The sequence below is a fragment of the Ambystoma mexicanum genome, chromosome 1p (assembly GCF_040938575.1).
Source record: "Ambystoma mexicanum isolate Mex_15411 chromosome 1p, UKY_AmexF1_1, whole genome shotgun sequence".
NCBI classification, from domain to species: Eukaryota; Metazoa; Chordata; class Amphibia; order Caudata; family Ambystomatidae; genus Ambystoma; species Ambystoma mexicanum.
The window spans coordinates 782077138-782097534 of record NC_090921.1 but is presented as its reverse complement, the minus strand read 5'-3'; the positions used below and the strand labels follow the sequence as shown (position 1 = coordinate 782097534).

Sequence of the window (20397 nt, the reverse complement as noted above, 5' to 3'; positions counted from 1 at the left end):
CAGCGCTCAACGACTTCGCTGCAGCCTTTGAGGTCTGCAACCTCTCAAGGCTCTCATCAGCCTTGCTGCCAAAAAGATGGTCACCATCAAAGGGCATGTTGAGAAGCCGGGCTTGTACGGAGCAAACCCTGACTTCCGCAACCACGCAAATCTGCGCATCACAGTGCTCGCTGCCATGGACCGGCTGACACAGTCTGCCACGTCCAGACCCGACTGAACGGATTCACACATGGCATCCTTGCCATCCTGTACAAGGGCAAGAAAGCCATCCCGTTCCTCCCCTTCGGGAATATGTTCAGCCGCCAAAGAAACACAATTCCACAGAGTGAGTAAAACGTGCTAAGGCACAAACGGAGCTGGCTGCTTTCCAACCCATACCCCCTGAAGAAAACACTTTCTTCGCCCAAACGTCAAAACGCTGGTCGTCCCTATCAGGAGGGATGGTAGGGTACGACGCCTGCTTTGCTGGGGCCATAGCCGCCTGAACCACCAAACTCTCCAGAGTAGGGTGCATGGACAAGTAGCCGAGGTCGCCACTGGCTGGGTGGTATTTTTTCGGCAACGACTTACCCACTGCTGGGAGACTCTCCAGAGCAGTCCAAGCCGCGGCCACCCTTCTTTGCAAGGCCATATGGAATGGCAGTACCAGGTCAGTTGGTGGACCATGGTCTAAGATATCTGTCAGGTCATTCTGCAGAAAATCCACCGGTGGCGCAGACCACCTCAAGTACTCAGTCACCCTCGACATGAGACGCCAGTATGAAGACTCGGCGTGCCTACCGAACTCAACCTCCAGAGAGGTGTCCAGACCACTGGCGTCGGGCAAAGACTGACGCAGGTCATCCATCTGGCTATGACCAGACAATAGTTTGTCAGGAGCCTCATCAGGAACCAAACCTTCATCAGACCCTTCATCCACCTCAGAAATATAATCCAGAGGCTGGAACAAATCCCTGGATGAGGGCACAGAAAAAGGCACAAACACATTTTTCGATTTGGCCATGGCCTTCCTCGGGGTTTCCACCAATTTCCGGGGCACCTCTGATAAAGCCTCCTCAAAAGGCGTTGAGGGAATCTGCGTCGAGCGTGGCGCCGATGGCTTCAACACAGGCCTCGAGGGCAGCACCCAGAGCGTGTCCTTCGACGGCCTCAGCGCCGATGGCTTCCTCAGAGGCGGAGCCTCGAGAGCGTCCCTCGACGGACATGGCGCCGATGTCTTCTTAGAAGACCTCACAGGCTCCGACGGTCTCGAGGGCGTCGAGGACCGGGACCTGGAGCGGGCATGGCTAGAACAATCCACCTTGCCCGATCGGGACCTCGAAGGCTCCCGATGATCGCGCCGACCGCCCGAGCCCAAAGGCGTGCGATCTGTGGCCCTAGCACATTCCCTGCCGGCTTCTTTCGAAGGCGCGGACGGAACCGAGCCCTGCGATTCAAAAATCGCCATAATCTCCTTACGAAATGCATCCCATTCCACAGGAGAGGAATGGCTTGTTGGGACAAGCAACCCGCCATCTGGCGGAGTCCTCAGACGAGGAAGGCGACCGGTGACGGCGCTTCCGCGAGTGCCTCGAAGAGGCGGAGGAATGGCAGGAACCACTCCGGGACCGAGACCCCCTGGACTTACGCCGACGTCGGAGAGTCACCCCTTGAATCGTCGGTCGAAAGCCCAGAGGATTTGGATTTTCGGGGTTTGGAAACCCTTCCTACAGAAAGCTTCTTCTTCTTCTTCTTCTTCCGCTCCTGCAAGTCCTTCGACGTTAACGACTGGCAAATGTCACAGTCATTGGTGGCGTGGTCCTCGCCGAGGCACCAGAGGCAGACGTCGTGCGGGTCCGGAAGTGACATCTTGGAACCACGGTCCCGACACTTCTTGAATCCCGACCGCAGGGTAGAAGAAGACGAAGACATGAGATCTTCACAAAACACCAAGTTCGAAGAACCGATAGAATCAGAAGAACCGAGGCACGCCGAGCTCTCCGAAGCCAACACGTTCGTGGAAAAAACAGAACTGAGGCTACGGGCGTTGTGCGTCCTACTTGTAACATCCGGTGACGTCGGCTCGACGGAGGCCCGCGAGGGAGCGTATTGACATCGACGGAGAACATTTTCCGAAGCAGCACAGCTGTGGTGATTACCTGTCATAGATGTGGAATACGTCGGAGGAATCAATCCCCTCGAATGGCATTTTTTTTTACTGTTGTCAATGCAGTGAATTCTTGTCTTTAAAATTTAATTTTAAAGATATAGCACCAGTCTTATGCAAGTTATAACAGAGCGTCAGCACTGGACTCTTGTGGTGTCGTAGTTTAGCGTTATCCCTCAGAGCCACCATCCACCCTTCCTCCACCCTGCCCCTTTCCTTTTGTTGTCATGTCCCCCCATCCCCCAACATTTTCAGTAAAGTTACTCCACTGGTGCAGTCTGCAGTGCAGCATCGGGAAAATAGGTTTTGGGGGCGGGGGATTGTCTATGGAAATACAGAAGGAGCGGGCGATGTGTGAGAGCAGAGTATACTGTGGGAGTGATAAGGTCGCACTTGCAAAGGGCCAGCAATGCCTTCCTGGGAGGCCAGCTCTCACCTCTATCAAAGCAACCGCAGGGTCTGACGTGTATATATAATACAGTTCCCCTTAATGTTTGTTAGGCTATTGCAAGTCACTGAGGAGTTTAGTGACCAAATGGAGGTACACGGCAGAGCTCCTTTATAAGGTCACGGAACTCTAAGGTGACTTGCAATAGCCTTATAACATGCGCTAAGGGGTACCCATTTTATTTGCACACACCAGACCCTGTAGTTGTTGTGATAGAGGGGGGGTTGGCCTCCCAGGAGGGCATTGCTGGCCCATCCTTTCTACATACTGTGGGGTGAGGAGGGGGTATGTTATTCCTTACACTGTCATCATCTTTAATGCCTGGCCTCCGGCTCTATCTAATGTAGGAGATCTTCCATTTGCTGATACATATAAATCATGTAGAATTGGTTTGGATTTAAAAAACGTAATAAGCAGCTCCTATAATAGTGCCAAAAAATATGTTAAGCAGCTTAATCGAAAGCATTGAAAAAACGTTTTCCCGTTATTTCTTAAAAAGGAACACCACGCAGATTCTTGCTCACAGGTTATAAACTCCAGTAGTGCACAACATAAGCATACTACACTATTTTCTTACCGGTTAATGGCTGTAAAGTGTCAGCTATTTTACAAGGAAATAATTTGAAAAGCTCGTCATGGGTCTATTTTATTAAGTTCTGATGCATTATGGTTGAGCGCTGTGAGGGTAGTAGCGCCAGTTTGAACAAACATACACAAAGACAAAACTTAAACAACAAAAACATATAATAACAAACAAATCTGCAGAGACCTAAATGGAGTCACAGCCTCAGTACACCTGCACAGCAAATTCTGCTCAACTAACCATTGGCATTTTATCGTGCGCAGAGTTTGCATAACCTGCGCTACTTTGTTATTTTAAATAAAAGGGGGATTTTTCCAGGGAGACTGGCACAAGTTCATCCATCTTCAGCGATGCAATGCACGACAAGCCGTATGCAGTTCAGAAAACGTTGCGTCTGCTGGCTGCAGAGGACAGCCATGCACTTCGTTATGGTAGTCCAAGGCAGGGCTACATTCAGCCTTGCTAGATGGAGGGTGAGAGGACAGGAAACAACCCTCACACCAAGAGAACAACTCCCAGACAAACACTGAGTTGCAACCCAAAGAAGCACTGTCAAACCTAAGTACTTGAGTTTTTTTTACAGTGAAAATCTTGTGTTGAGAATAATACTACACGGAACATATTAATTGCCAGACAAAGCATGAGTGGATGTTGTTTTAGCCAAGGCCTGGAAACCATACAGAATGAATAGGTTTTCTCTGTAGATACCAGAACTCCAGAACCTAGCATCTTGGAACATACCGTTTTTGGCTACTTGGTATTCAGCATGAGGAAAGGTGAAAAGCGCCCATTCGAGTTGCAAGCATTCGGTTTATGGCTGCATGGTATCCAGCATCACAACTTCAAGTGGGTTGACGAATGCGTTCTGAGGCACCCAGGAGCCAGACATGGTCTCAACTTCCTAGTCCTGAAATCTGAGACCTAGCTGCCTCCACCGCCGTGGATCCTGCGAGTTGGCACACGCATACCAAAGTTTAAGCGGGGACATGCATAGATAACCAAAGCTGCTCATGACTGCTTGGAAATTTTAAAACTGAAGAAATAATACCATACTGACAATGGCAATCCTTTGAAGAGATGTTTTGAACTCTGGCTTCCAGAAGCCCATTATCAATGCATAGGTAAAGCCAGAAGTCTTTGCTAACTTGAGGAGATGCGGCAACCATTACGGAGGCGCCTCACTGAAACCTCAGATTGAGGCCTGCAAGCATAATATTATGGCTGGGGTTGGACATTGCCTTGAAACATGGCAGGATGGCTGAGGTATTAGGAGAGCAGTATATGCAGGCCAAACCTGGGTCTGCTATATCACTGCCCATGGAACAGATTCGGGCAGAGGTGGGCCTGACTTTCCTTGAAACGCTTATCCACATGAGGAGGGTGGAGTTTTTTCTTTTTTAAAATTGCATACAGATATTCATTTTCTACGCCGTTGTCTGAAGGAGATGCTGGGAGCTGATGGGATTTCTCGTCTATTTTTAAAAAGGCTTTGAATTATTATAGCGTATTGTAATGAATCCACTGTGAAGTGCACAGGAGATCTGCCGTCAGACGCTGACTCTGGCAATACCAGGATAAGCAGGCAAAACAGGTCATCAAAGGGTTAATTCCTTCTGTCAGCTGGAGAGAGTAATTGACAGTGTTTGTAGCCAATCACAGCAGGGATTCAAGCTGTTGTCCTTTTCTTTTGTTTTGTTTTTGCTGGTTGCTAGGGAACAGAGGAGCTGGAGGAGGAAAATGACGGTTATAGCTGGGCTTACTGAAAAGGTCCGGGAAGAAAACAAAGAAGACTGTTTTAACTTAAAGAAGTTGTAGTTGCGCTTATGTTAAAAATATGTTGCTGAAGTTTATGGAGCGATCGACAATCGCTATGTGATGCCAGTACTGAAGTCTTTGCGCCGCGAACAGCGTGAAGGGGTGAGAGGGAGATTGTCACGCTAATTGAGAGGGGAGGAAGAGTGAGAAGTTACACCCTCTGTGAAGCCAGGGCGGTGGGGAAAACCCTTCTGAAACAAGCGATCCGAAGATCGTTACTACGAAGGCGGGGAGAGGAGCAGAACATGATGTAAGGAACACGCTGTTCCGTGAAGCGAGGACGAGAGGCAGAGCCGGCAAGTTTCGTATTGCAACACTGCTGAAGGGGCGGAACACTCTCGGAGCAGCCGGGTGTGTACAACGGCGTCTCCGAAGCTCATTCAACAGACAGCTGAGGGGCAGAGCTTACTAGCCGCTGCCGAGTCACGAAAGAGAGTGCGGCTGGAAGGCAGAGGCCTCAATGCAGCATATAAAAGGGACTTGAGACTTGATGAAAAGAAAATCTGCCAGCCAGTCCCGAAGGTAAACATGGAAACGATTCCAGCTATGTGTGAGCCAGAGAAAGTCAGAGGGAGAGCGAGGAATTAAGGGTGTACACATGCGTCTATGTAAAGTGATTTTCTCAAACGAAAGACTGTTCCCCATTGAAGAGTGTTTAATAAGATCTGGAGGAACTAGACTAATAGATGAGAGGAGAACAAAAGGAAACTATCACAAGCTGTAGTTAAAGGTTAAAGGCTGAAGAGTTTACTAACCCAGGAAATTTGCAGCTCAGAAAGGGAGTAAAGCACCAGAACTAATTGATAGAAACAGAGACTGTAAGATTCAAAGAGTTGGAAACATTTGCAGTGAATTAACAAGAAAAGGCAAAAGGCACTCGTCAGGAAATGAAATGACAGAAACTATAAGAAAGACTTGAAGGAAGTGAGAGTAGAACATTTCTTCCCTTAGAGACTTACCTGAAAGAACCAAGTCCGCTGCAGGAAGCTGTCACCAGTAGAAGTTCTCGACCAAGTTGAAACCGTATCCTTTTTCCTAAAATAGAAAAGAAAGTTAATTCAAAATAAAAGTTTTCACTAACAGAAAAACATTACTTTTAGTCTCAGCGTACTTATTCCATATCATATAGAGAATGCACGGTTACACGTATGAAGATACGAATTTGGCTACGGCCTTAAAATAATAAAAAATTGTAATACTTTTAGATTGGGCCATGCTATTATCGATCAATATTTCTCCACCAAGGTGTGTTCAACGGAGTATTTAAAAATGTTTACCCGTTTTAGAATACACCACGAATACTGGATCGTATTTCCGACTAGAAGGGTTATTTTACTAATGAAATGAAAGGCCTTATGACATTTAAGGCCGGATGCCTAGATTCTAGAGGCGTGTGGCCGCAGAAATAACTAAGATTCAACGAGGGGCGACGGGGGCAGGTCTAAAATGGACAACAGGGATAGGAGAGACTACAGGTGCCAACCCACAAAAGGAAAGTGGGAGGAGCCCATGTGCCATTGGCTAACCACCTCTTCGAGCCTTCCCGCCCCAACAACTTCGTGTATGGAGACAAACTGACCGATGTCGCCTCTGCTTTTTGACAGCCTAGAGCCCATGTCCCAGTTTCCCACAGCTCCACCTTTTTTTCCAGATGTACCAGTTGTGGCTCAGGTGCACATCAGTGTACAATGCATGTACAAAATGCTATCTGTTAAGTTGGTGTTAGGGGGTGGGGCGCACAGAGCAAGTTCGTCTAGAGGTGGAGGCACGCTGGTCATGTTGAGGACAAGAGCGACCATTCTCCCTTCCATCAACAAAGGGGAGGGGACACCTAGATCACAGGCTGAAGGAGCTAACTGAGGAATACTTATGAAGAGAGAAGCATATGCGGAAAGAAGCACCGATCTGGGGAGCGGAGGAGAAGCCTGATAACACCACAGAACTGTGGCATGGGCGGCGCGTGGGAAGGGGGAATAATTGAGAGGTTGGTAGAGGACATTGGGCTCGGAGGAGACAGAAAAAGATGGAAGGCAGGAGTGAACCCGGTGTGGACCTCCCAGAGTGCTGTTTGAGGAGGAGAGAAGGAGGGAGGACAAAAGCTGGGGGGATAGGAACTAGGTGTATGTCCCAAGTCTTCCATGAAGCCGAAAAGACAGTTAAAGTAACCCTGTCACACATATCCAAGGATGCAAATACCAATGATTGTGTGTGAGGATGCAGGCTGGACTTGGAACATTTGAGGCACCCTGGTTAACTAATTCCAATAACCGAGGCCATGTCTGATAAGAAACGTGAGAGATGTGATGCCTGCTGAGACATGTACACGTGTACACATGTAGTGTAATGTTAACATAGATGACCAAGTGCAACGTATAATGCACGCTGAGGAGTGAAATCCCCTAGCCCAGTATCAACGAGAGAGTAAAGCTTAATGATGGCAAATGAAAGCTACAACTCTGATCGAAGTCTAAGAATCATTGGCAAGAACACAGTGCTCTCAGTGGTCCTTCAAAGTAGGACACAAGCAAGAAAATGAAGCCTGTTCTAAGTAGAATAATCATTGATGGAGTAAAATTTGATTCATGATGGGACAGAAATCTAACATTCGTCCCAAGTCTTGTAGAAAAAGGAAGGAATGAATCATTCGACACAAGTCTATAAACTGAAAGAAAAAAAAAACACTTGTCCAGACCAGGCTTGCAATGACATTTAAGTAAAACTATTTCTTCTAAATCTACACCATAACTGAAAAGGGAATGAACACATTGGTTGACCATGGGTGAATGCATTGTTTTGAATCCTCGAAAGACTGAGAAACAAGTTGAACCCCCATATTGCAAGAGCCTGAAGGAGGGTGGATATTGAGAATGAACCTAGTTATTGTTGTAGGACCATAGGCTGTCAGAAGAAGGGTAGAATACAAACACCACTGAAAGAACCATGCTGTGTTTGGTGCAGCACAGAAAGGACGATGGGGTTCAGAAGTGATGGCGCAGGGACCAGTGGCTATGAATGTGTGGGCGATATGCGAAGTAAGCAGGAGGGAAAAGGAGGATGGCCTCAGGGGGAGGGTCAGGTGTGGAGTGCAAACAGTGGGTGAAGAGGAGACCACCCCGAAAGAGAGAAGGGTACGTGGTGGTGGGAAAGGAGGGCAGCATTTCATTAGCAGCTTACGCAGATGGCCTTTAGGATGGGTGGCATTTGGCAACTGGTGGCAATGGGACCCAGAGCCTGCGCAGTCAGTTAAAAACCAAATCCAGAGAAACAGAAATCGGAGCTACGAGGGATCACGTAAAGCTGTGGTCACATATTGGGAACCAAAAGCAGGGAAACAATAAGTAAATAATACTCCAAGGGAAGTGAGAGGAGGACAAAAAACAGAAAATAAAACTGTGAAGGAAATGTGGAGCAGATCTAGAAAAAAGACAATTTGAGACCAACAGACATGCAGGGAAATAAGTAGAAGTGGTCAGATCTAGAAGCTCTACTAAAAAAAAAAAAGGAAACTAAAATGTAACAGCAAGTTCTCCTTTTGTAGATGGGCAGGTGGGTTGTTACAACCGCCAAATGCAGTTAATAAATCTGTACAGGCGATGGCCTGACCTGTACTTGTATTTAATTAGACAATTATGTAATTTGGCATATATATAGCGCTCTACATATCATTGTTATGACCTCAAAGCGCTGGTAGGTTGAATGCCCTTGGGGACCGTAGTCCGGGTCATTCGAGAGAGTAGGATGTCATAGGGTGCTTGAATGCACCAATTATGTGCGCAGCTGATGCAATTGCATGATGGTAGCTGTATCCTAGCATTTGGTGTGGTGGTACTGGATATCAGTCGAATGTGTGAAGTCTGGAGGATGGTCACCAAGACTGGGTTCTGGCTGTGCTAGGCCTGTGTAGGACGAATGTGTGCAGTTAGGCCAGTTTTCGTGGGGTATATCTGCGTTTTATAAGAAGGTTGAGGTGTTCATGGAGTATTGTTCGTATGTGAGCAGCTAGGCCGAAATTGATTGAGGGGTGTAGCAGCGCTCTAATTGTGTGTTGGTATAGAGAGTGAGCATAGTGATAAGGGAGTGTTTGGGTGGAGTTTTTGATCCAACGAGCTCGCTATTCCGGATTTCAAGTATGCGTTTGCAATTGCTGCGTTTCGAGTAAACGTATTAGTGATTTAATAGGCGCATTCAGTGGAGTCATTGCTCAGGAGCTCTTTGAACATTTGTCATCGGGTTGCAAGGTCTCAGCCGCCTCAGATGGTCTTAGTCAGCATTATGGAAAGAGCCAGGTTTTCAGAGCTTTGTGGAAGGTCATGTAGTATTGGCTGTGTCCAATATGTGGGGGGAGTGAGTTCCACAGAGTTGGGGCCAAGGCTGAGAAGGCGGATCCTCCGATCCTGACAGAATTAGAGGTTGGAATCACAAGACAGAGGAAGTGCTTGATCTTAGGGTGTGAGATGGAAGGTAGGGTTTTATCTTCTCTTGTAGGTACGTTGGGGCGGTCTTGTGCACTGCTCGGTGGGTAATGCATAGGAGGTCTTGAAGGAGGTCCTTAGTCCGGCTGGGAGCCAGTGGAGGGTTTGGGGAGCAGGTGAGATGTGGTCTCTGTCACCCAGGGCGAGGAGGAGGTTGGTGGCAGCGTTTTGGGCTCCTTGGAGTTTGTGGAGTTGGTATGCCGGTGCTCCCAGGTACAGGGAGTTGGCATAGTCCAGTCTCAACAAAACAATAGACATAACAGCGGTGAGTCTGTTGGGGTAGGAGAGGTAGGGAAAAATGAGTCTAAGAAGTTTGAGGGGGTAGTGATAGCATTTTGAAATGTTATTGATCTGATGGGAGAGGGTTAGGCTTGAGTCCATAGTGCAGCCTAGGTTTTTGACTATATCGAAGGGAGGGGGTGGTGGGCCGAGGGAGGGGGACCATGGGAGCGGATGTGGGAGAAGGGCAGTATTGATGCACACCACGATTTCAGTTTTATCAGGGTTCAAAAGGAGGGGATTACTTGTCATCCATCGGTCAATATCACAGACAAGCTTCAAGGTCGGGACGTGGGTTGCTGCTCGTCTTGGGGATTCTTAGGATAATTTGGGCATCGTCGGCGTAGTTGTAACAGGAGAGGTTGCGCGTGGATGATTCCTGGTAGAGTGGTCAGCTTGAGGACGAAACGGAGAGCAGCGAGGCATGCGCCTTCGGGTACTCGCAAAAGGGGAGAGGAAAGCGGCAAGTTTCCCGTTGCTGAGGAAAGAGGCAATCCATTTGCGTGCTGTGCCACGGATTCCTAGGGAGTGGAGGCGGTCAAGGAGGACTGAATGGTTAACTGTGTCAAAGGCTGCAGAGAGATCGAGGAGAATCAGTGTTGCGCAGCCCTCAAGAGTCTGCCGTGACCTTGAGATCATCCCAGATTGAGATCACAGTGGTTTCTGCTCCATGTCGCGGCCTGAAGCCAGACTGTGCGGGGGTCGAGGAGTTTGTTGGCTTCTAAAAAGCAGTTGAGCTGGGAGTATGCAGTCGAATCAATGAGTTTCGCAAGAAATCTGGTGTTGGAGATCGGCCTGTAATTCTTAGGGTCAAGGGATTCCTTTTTTTTTTTTTTTAGAAGTGGCATGACGTGCTCTTTTAAAGGCTTCAGGGAAGATGCCAGAGGTGATGGAGTCATTTAGTATGGCTCTTGCAGGCTCTCCTGCGCAGGTAGAGGAGAATATTTCTTTCAGAACAGAGGCGGGGCAGGGGTCGAGGGGCAACCCGGAGGGTCTGCTGGCTGATACAGTCAAGGAACCCGTCTCCGGAGATGGGTTTGAAAGAGTCTAAGGTTGGTAAAGTGGGTGTCGGGGCAATGGGATCAGGAGGGGTCGGTGAAGGGTAGGTGGTGAGCAAGGACAATTTGGTGTTAATGGTTGCCATCCTGTGAAGTACAGTGTTGTAGAAATGTAGTGAGAGGTAGTCGCCGAGTGATTGTGTGGGAGTGAATTGGGCAGAAGTGCAAGTAGGTCTCACAAATTCGGAGATCTTGTGCAGTTCTTTGCTGCTGCCGCAGTTCAGAATTAGTTTATTTTAATAGGTTTTTTTGGCTTTTTTCGGATCTCGAATTTGCAATTTACGGTTGTGGAGGGCGAACATGGATCTGCTTAGATCAGTTTTCGATTATCGCCATTTGCGTACAAGAGAGTTATTTTGTTTTTTGACAATCCTCAGGTGGGGTGTGAACCATTTGGGGGTTGGTCCTTTGCGCAAGGTTGTGGGGCACGAGGGGGTGAGAGGAATTTGTGATTCTTTAAGCCAGGAGTCAAAGGAATCAATGGTTAAGGGTCTACCACAGGGCAGCGTTACAGGGGGATGGAGTAGCAGGTCTTCAGCTAGGTCGGGGAGTACCTGAACTTTGTTCCAGCATTTGTGATCACGGATGGGGGCAGGGGAAGCTGGGGCAGGTGTGTGGATAGAGAAAGGGATGGTAAAGTGGTCTGTCCAGATAAGCGGTTTTGGACTGGATATGTAGACCAGGTCAAAGGAGCTGAAAATTGCATCAAGGGTGTGCCCACCTGCGTGTGTTGGACCAGTGATATGTTGGGAGATGTTGAGCGCATCAAGACTGTCAACCAGTGGATGGGTCATGGGGTTGTTAGGCATATCAAAACCAGATATTCAAGTCTCCCAGGAGTTTAAGAGATGGGCGATTTACATGAATGGTGGCTATTGAGTCACAGAGATTGTTGGCAAAATGTCTGATGTATCCAGGTGGTCTGCAGATGAGTAGGAAGCTGTGGGTGAATGTCGATGGTTGCGAGAGTTTTACCAGAAGGGATTCACAGGTGGCGTTGCATGTCTGGGATTCTACGAGTGAGACAGATATGGGGTTTGTAGGGTATTGCCACTCCGCTGGAGGGTCTATTGTTGGGGATAAGTGAGTAGACAGGGGGGGGGGGGCAGAGGGGGCCTCATGCGCGACTGGTGCAAAATCATAGAACCAGGTTTCGGTCATAAAAAGGAGGTCGGGATTGTCAGAGGATAGGAGGTCAAAGATGCTGTGTCCGTTTCTTGCTACAGAGGGGAGGTGGTTTTCGTGACGCTCATCGCAGGGAGTGCTCGGTGGACATGGGTGCCCGATGAGGTGGTGGATGTGGTAGGATCATTCAGGGTGGTTGAGACTGGCTGAGCAGGGGTAAAGGGGGGACTGGATGCCTGTGGACTTTGAGTGTCGGGTGAGAGGATTATGTCGATGGGGGCGGGAAGAGTAGGCGGGCGGTGGTAGGTATGTGAGAGATGAGGAGGGGGAGGATCAAGGGGATTGGGAGGGTGGTGAGTGGATCACTTGAGGTGTGGGGGTTTAGGCGGGTTGTTTTTGGTTCGAGTCTGGAAGGCGCTGGGGGGTTTAGGTGTAATGGGTGAGAAGTCAAGAGCAAGGGGGAGGAGATTGGGAGAGGGGGGAGGGGAGGGTCGGGTTGGGAGGTTGGACCGATGAAGTGGTGAGGTATAGAGGGTCGGGGGAGAGGACCAGTCACTTTTTCAGCATTTTGTGGGTTTTGGTGCCAGAGGAGCGTGAGAGAGGGTCAGAGGATGAAGCTACCATTCTAGCAAGGGCGAGCCAAGCTACTTTCAGAGAAGGGAAGGGATATGAAGGAGGGGTCTGTGGGCGGGGGTGTCGAGTAGGGGCTGAGGGGGAGGGAGAGGGCCGCATGGGAGGTAGGTTGAGAGGGAGGGGAGTTCCTCAGTGGGAACAAGGATGGCATGGTAGTGGAGGGGGACTTGCGATGTTTGGAGCACAAGAGAGCTCCTCTGGCTTGTGAGTTCGATATTGGGAGTGGTTTATGGACGCAAAGGTGGATGTTGTTCTGGTGGGCTGAGGAATGGGGGATGAGTATTTGAGGAGACAGGTGTTTGGCGCGCCAGAGTGCTCCTCTGATCTTAGAGTTGGAGGAAGAATGATGGTAGGAAGGTAGGCGGGCGGCGTCCAGGGGGTATTGTTGTTCAGGGGCAGGGGTCGTGGGTTGCAACCAGATGCGGGATAAAGGGGAGGCTCATGAAGTTGTTCAAGAGCGTGGGTTATGCGCCGGGAGCGGCGAGTTATGGGGTGGGGGTATGGTGCAGGGAGGCCAGGAATGAGGATCGGTCGGAGAGGTGGTCTTTGTTGAAGTGGGATCTCCATCCAGGGGAGGTTAAAGGGCAGCACCTAGAGATTGATGTACTTGTAAGTAGATACAGTGACCCTAGATGTAGAACCCGCATCTATATTCTGGACACCATGGCAGTGGGATGGGAGAGGGCCAAAGAGGGGGCAACAGTAGAATGCAGCAACTCTAGATGCAATAGAAGCACCTAGATTTGGGACATCTGGACAGAGGGAGAAGGGCCCAATACGGGACACCAGCAAATGCAGTAACAGAGAACGCAAGAACTCTAGATGTAGTAGCAGCGCCTAGACTCGGGATACCTGGATAGAGGGAGAAAGGCCGACACGGGGACAACAGTAAAGGTATTAACAGAGAACGCAATAACCCACTTGTAAGTGGCAGCGCCTTGGCTTTGGACACCTGGATTGAGGGAGCAAATCTAATACGGGGACAACAGTAATTGCAGCAGCAGAAGACGTAACCCTAGATGCAACAGCAGCACCTAGACTCGGGACACCCTGATAGGGGAGAAAGGCACGGGAACACTAGTAAATGTAGTAACAGAGAACGTAACAACCCTAGATATAACAGCAGTGGCTAGACTCTGGGTACCTGGATCGAGGGAGAGCCACGATGGCGACAGCAGCAAGTGCAGTAGCAAGTAATATACAATTACCCTAGATGTAATAGCAGCGCCTAGACTTGGGACACCTGTATAGAAGGAGAAAGGGCCCAACACAGGAGGCAATTCTATTGTGGCACTCTCTAGATGGGACACAATGCAGTATTAACAATTTTCAAGGCATGTGACACAGGTCAATATTCACAGTTCACTAAGAGGACGATGCAGGCTAGTATCCGTAGTACCATCTCAAAGTGGGACTTTCTAGGTGTGAATCAATGTAACATGAACAATTTTCTAAGTGTGCTACGTAGGCCTGTTCAGAGGGTAGGTAGAGTGGCAGGGCTTCGGAGTACAGTGATTGCTCTACTCCCCACTCAGGCCACACCTACCTCGGTAGTAGCTGGTGGTTGACGGCTGGCCAATGCAGACACTTCCCCTGCTCCACTAGACCTGCAGGTCAAGTAACAGTTTACGCACTCGACCGAAGGGAAATGCATTAGACCCATGGCAACAGATGACAACACATTTAAATGTGCTTTCTGTAAAATGGTGCATGTCACTACAATCCCTCTTTAGTTTAGCAAACTGCTGCCTGCCATGCAGAGGTCAGCTCTGCACAGTGAAATTGTATTTGACATTTACTGCAAACAAAGTAAAGTTTAAATAAAAGTTTCAAACATCCCCTGCAAATGGCACTGTGCCTTCTTAAAATCTGTTAGACTGTGTGAGTGGGTGAAAAAACTTTGTGAGCCCTGGATGAATGTCTGTAAAAGGGTAGCTGCATGAATGGACACAAATAGTTCAGATAAAAAGGCCCTGAAAACAGTTTGTCCAGCTCTCTACTGCAGGTGCTAATATATTATGTAATCATAATCATAGAGAAAAGCAAGGTCGTAAGGCTAGCTACAGCGATCATAGTGCAGTAGATCTATAGGATGTACAGACTGGATATAACTATTGATCACTGCTACATGTAAATATCTAGGTAGCTTTGTATATTCGTTATGTAAGAGGAAAATAAGTAAGAGACTAAGCAAAGTGGATGGTGTAGCAGGTAGAGAACTGTGCAAACTAGGTGGAATATTGTAGTTTGCAGCCATCTCACTTTCAGGGCAGCTGATATAAAAGCAACAGGGTGATAAGACAGAATATCAAGGAGTATTGGATCAGCTCATGAGTTGAGCACCAGTTGAAAGCTGCATGTTACCAACAGGTTACAGAGCTAGGTTTGCCATCAAAAGCATTTGGCCGTTTGATCATGTACATTTTCAGAAGTGTGCGCTCACAATATGATGCATATTCCCCCAACAAAATGAAATATAGAGTCGGCACTATGATATTTAGATACACTAACCTAAAGCTTTACTGTAAAGCATGGAGACAATGCAGTGTTTTACAGTAGCAATACTGCAATTATGCATTATGTTACAAATTACATTTTTAGAAATGGAATAGAACGACTGCATTTAAAAATTAAAATAAAGTTAACACATACTTTTCATTGGCAGACAGGCTACAGTTGGCTTAGTTGAGGAATTATCCTAATTACTTCTGGTTTGCAATTATTTGAACAAGAAAATATAATCTTGCTTGCATACTCACGCAGGCCTTTGGCACATAAGGATGGAGGGAGGAGACTGCTGCACTCTTTCCAGAAGCCCTTTTGAAATTGTAGCGAATAGAGAAAAGAGGGAGCCCTTAATACAAGAGGAATGCAGGGCGATCTGTGCTTTCATAAAACAGGGTAAGTTAAATAGCTAGCTTTGCTACACAAGTGGCACTTTAATTAGCAAACCTACCGAATTGCATAGCAAATTGCTGTGCGACACTGCTTATTTTATGCCTTGCTGCTGACACCTGCAGACACAATCTGGAGCTGTTTTTGTAGGAGGACCCTTTGCCTTGGGGCCCTTAGCCGCAGGGGCAGCACGGGCAGAGGGCTGCCCTGGGAAGGTCAGTTAAGACCATCTATTGAGCCAATTAGGGGAGGGAGGAGGGATGGAACGGTAAATAGAAGTGGGGATAGGAACGGGGTTGGGGGCTCAAACAAAATGCAGGAAAACAAGGCCCAGGAGGATCTTGTGTGTGATGCACTCACCTGCTTCGCCGGGATGAAAAGATCATTACCAGGGCTCAAGTTGAGGGTACACGCAGGGGGACGGAATCCTCCCACTTTTTTCAGAGGGCACCTTGATATGCTAATTTAATTTCTGGTGACACCACATTCAATTGGTATGTTAAGAAGTCCCCCCACTTTTTATTTTTTAAGGACTTAACCCCTGCTCTCATTACCCACAATTCCTATACACCTAAACCACAACACCACATATCATCCCACTAAGTCACAACACTACTCGGCTGTACACTTATTAGAAGTAGATCTGACATAACCAACCACACACCACCATGCAAACCACATGTTCTGAAGCTTTCCTTTGCTAGCAGACCTCAAAGTGATAAACCTCTATGCAGCTACGATTTATGCAATCGATCATGTAATGTTTTATCAATGCCTCTGTAAAAGTACCCAATTGCTGAAATGTTGGTCATCAGTCTGCAATGTATGAATGAAAGACCATTTTCGGTTTTGGCGTATTTGGTGTCACGCTAGCGCCACTTTCTGCCAAAACAATGGTACTGTAAGTACTAGAGAGAAAGGGCAGTGTAACGCTCACCTGATTCCCGCAGAGGCGCCGGTCTTGACTGGGTGAATGCCGTGTCTTCAAAGGTGATGTGTAACACACGGTTGGTTCCTCGGGCTGGACCTCTGTGCACTGTGTGTCTGACTCGGAGAGTAAGATGTCTGCAGATAGAAAATATGGGATTAATGAACTGGGGTTATTGGGTGCCTCTCTCCTCTTCCCTTTCTCTTCTCCTGTAGGACCCCAAAGGTTAACGCTCTCACCTTAGGTAGGTGAACGCCGAGCTCTCCATCTGCCTCGGGGGCAGGGTGCCGTAACCAGTTTCTTCACTGGATAAGGGTGCAGGCCTCTTGACCTCAGAGGACTGCTGTCCGTCGTTTACTGCACGAACGGTAAGTTCTGGGCACTTCAAATGTCTTAAAAGTCTTTAAGTGCGTAAGGCGTAGCTGCTGTGGAGAGGTGCCGAGGAGCACGTGAGTATGGCTTTTGACTTATGTAAAGTTCTTTTGTAATGATACCTCTTGTTTTGCAGGGTTCCGGCGATGGCGGATGGTGGGCTGAAGAGAGTTGAGGATCGAACCCGCGTGAGGAATAGAAGCGCTTGGAAGCACGTAAGTGAGCGCTTGTTGCCTGCTTCACGATGCGCACTGTCTCTTTTACCTTGCAGGTACAAGTTCGGAACTTTAGAGAAGCTGAAGGGTGCTGGGATACCCGCTGATTTTGGCGTGGGAAGGAGTGATGGCACGTGAGTAGTAAAGTTGCCCAATGTCTCTAAACGCACCTTCTTTTGTCTTTCAGATGCGGGAATGCAGCGCGAAGACCTCCGGAGCGTGCGAAGAGTCGGTAAGCCTTTGTCTTTCAGATGCAGGTATGCAGCGTGAGGCGTTGGTGACAGCCGCTGGACCAGGTAAGAGATGCGCTGCCACTGAAGACCGTAGTGCTAACCTGTTCTTTCTTTGTCTTTAAAGGTGCTGCTGAAGACTGGATTCCAGGATGGTAAGCCTTTGTTCCCTTAGGCACAGGATCAGAAGACACGGTGAGCGTGTTCTGCTGCAGAGAATGCAGAATAACGCAAAGCAAGAGTCATCCATCGGGTGAGGTTTAAATAGCCTCCTGTAGTGCTTAGGTATCTCCTTCCACGGCCTCGCCTGGGTAAGAAAAGAGTTCCTGCTTTCCAGAAGAGTTCCAGTGTTCAGAACCTAGGGAGTGGCTCCTGCCCCACCCAACAGGAAAAGTAGTCCCAAACAGAAGAGGATCAGGGGCTCAACTGGCAGGTAAGTAAGCAGCATGGTCTGCTGCAGGTAAGTCCACCCAAGCATTATGAGCCCGGTGCTTCCAGCGCTGGGACTGGGCATATTTATGAGCCTGGTGCCACTGGCGCCAGGACAGGGTCCAAAAGGTCCCAATTGGGACTGGCCGGCACCCGGAACCGGGGTTATGGGTCTGCTTCCAAGGGAGTTGGGTAAGTCCTGACGCTTTGGAAGCAGAGATCATGACAGGCAGTACGGGAGCAGTCTCTTGCGTTGGCATGGCAACTGTTCAATGCGTACGGGATGAAATGGCCGAAGCACCGGATGGGCCTTGATTTCTTTCCAGGAGGGCTGTGCTTCCGCCATTTCATACCGTAAACAAACGCAGTAGGCTGTGTCCCGTTCACTTCACAGCATATTGATCTCTGGATGTGTCACCCTTACGTCGTCTGCATTACCTGGAAAAAAAACCAAAACACCACACACTATAATACTGCACTGAAAAAAGGATATGAAGTGGACACGTTGAGAAGGACCCAGCATAAAGCAATGCCTAATGGAGGAGTCAAGTGGAGGCTGATGGGGATGAGTGCCGTGCATAGAGGAAAAAAAGCCTTTATTCTGAAGTAACTGCATCACCTTCTGCTGTCCGTCAAGGAGTCAGCTCGAGACTGGGTGTTGTGTGGAAGGCTTCAAAAAAGCACTACCTCCGTGATGACGCGGTCAGGCAAATGTGCTGAAATGTGAATGCAGGTCGTGGTCCGGTAAGGGTAGGGTCGGATCCTCCAGACATGGCGCTTGAGTCTGGGGGTGGGGTGGGAGGAACAGCTGGATGAAGGATGGCAGAGTTCCCTCCCTCCGGTGACCCTCGCTACTGGGGCTCAAAGGGAACCCCACATGCACCCTTTTAGTTCCTTTCCAGGTGTTCGGAACGTATGCAGTTGACGAACTCCACAGCAGGGCGAAATACCCCTCTAGTGCAGTGGGGGAGCCGGCAAGGGGGGGGGGCGGACAACACCCCCCCCCCCCCACCCATGGCAGCCAGTGCGCCCCCACTGGGCCACTGCAGCTGTGCCATAATAACCATACATTAACTTCAAATGCACGTGCCACTACACACGCATTGCGCATAACTAGGGTACAGGGACGCTCATTCGGATGGGCCCACCTGCCCGTTAGCTGCACAAATATTGTGTACTTGTATGATGTGCTGGCTCCACTCGCTGGCCAGAGCAGGGTCGGCCGGGCAGGGTCGGCCAGGCAGGCAGGCAGGCAGGCAGGCACACACGCCAGAGCATAATTCTTCCACCCCACACCTGTGACTGACCCATCCCACCTCCTTCCTGTGTGCACAGCCAGCAAGGCAGCCTGCAGGCGGCTCAGGTAGCAATTGGGGGTCATCCGTGCCACTGTTGATGATCCTCCACTCTGATTTCTGCTAATTTAGTATTTTTAATTGCAGCGAAATTCGATTAAGAAATAATTTGTTTAAGCCTATTTTAGCTTAATCAATTTTTAGCAGCGTTTTAACATTGTAGCACTTGTGAGTGATAAGTGGGTTTGAATTACGTGGAACGCTAATATTCTGATTTCTGTACTCTAGTCCACTTTCTTTATCCTTTCCAATGCTGCGTTCCACCTCGAGGCATTATTTAGTTAGAGCCTGGACACGCCCTGTGGGCGAGCCTCGAGTGAGCAAAAGGCGCACAAAACTCAAGCGTGCCTGGAAGTCATCCGGGCGGATGGCCATGTTTTGTGACCATATTAGTAACTCCCGGGCTGATTTGTTAAATCTAGCCCCTAAAGACACTGAACTTGATGAGATTTCTGCCCGTGGAGTCCCTAAAGTGACTGGACCTGGGTCGGTCCCTATCAGGGGAAAGGCGCTTGGTGGTAGAAAGCTATGTGACACCTCAAGCCTGCTGACCTGCATGCTGATTAATGCCAGATCAGCAGTGGCACACACTTATTTACTGTTTTGAAGGACACTATGCTCTGGCCCTGACCTTTGTCAACTAATGCCAGCATCCTATGCTGTAGTACATATAGATAGGCGTTAGGCAGAAACCTGTGCAGTTCCCTTAGGGACCACTGCAAAAAGTTTAAAACTACAGGTGTTGGCAGTAAACCCAATTGGTAGCAGTCTGTACCACCCAGATTTACCTGGTAGCTGGGGCTGAGCAGTCAGACTTCTCTCAAGAAGAGTTAGGCAGTATATAGAGTATACACATTAGGTACAAAAATGCACAAGCAAACACTGACCAGAGCTTTGGTATAAAAGTATATAATTATTTATTTAAAAATACACTGGCACTAATATGTCAAGCAAGTTCAAACAGTCACTAGACATATATACACCTCCCTGATTAATTATTCGACAAGTCTTAGGAAAATAACACCACTTATCAACAGAGGTGAGCGCTTAGCCAAGATGGCACTCCAATAATTATTTAAAAAGGGAGAGAAAAGGCAGAAATAGTAAAGCACACAATACCAACACTTTTAAAAGAACCACAGCAAGTCAAGAAAGGCAGAGTCTACTGTAGAGCAAAAAGTTCATAGACCAGGCCCGCCATTGGAGAGAGCAAGGCGGAATGTGCCCAAGATCACACAGTTGAAGTACACTTTCTTTGCAGATAGTTCAAAAGGATTTGGATCAGTTCAGAAAAGTTAGTTAACAGGTCCCAGGTCACCCCAGGATAGAGAGTCACGGATTTACGGGACACCTTGAACAGTCTGTTGCAAGGGAGACCAGGCGGGACACAGTACTTGAAATGGTGAGAAATCTC

At 48.5% G+C, this 20397-nt stretch overlaps 1 protein-coding gene across 3 annotated transcripts in view; it reads right to left on the bottom strand.

Annotated features, from left to right (window-relative positions):
- The window catches only part of SLC39A1 (solute carrier family 39 member 1), a 191780-nt gene that overhangs the window by 81248 nt on the left and 90135 nt on the right, over positions 1-20397 (bottom strand). For 2 of the 3 annotated variants that reach the window (XM_069651478.1, XM_069651493.1), the window contains one exon: positions 5952-6027. The gene's annotated coding sequence lies outside the window, so the exon portion shown is untranslated. Of the gene's footprint in view, positions 1-5951; positions 6028-15318; positions 15377-20397 lie in introns of all 3 variants that reach the window. The other variant, XM_069651484.1, reaches the window with a different exon arrangement.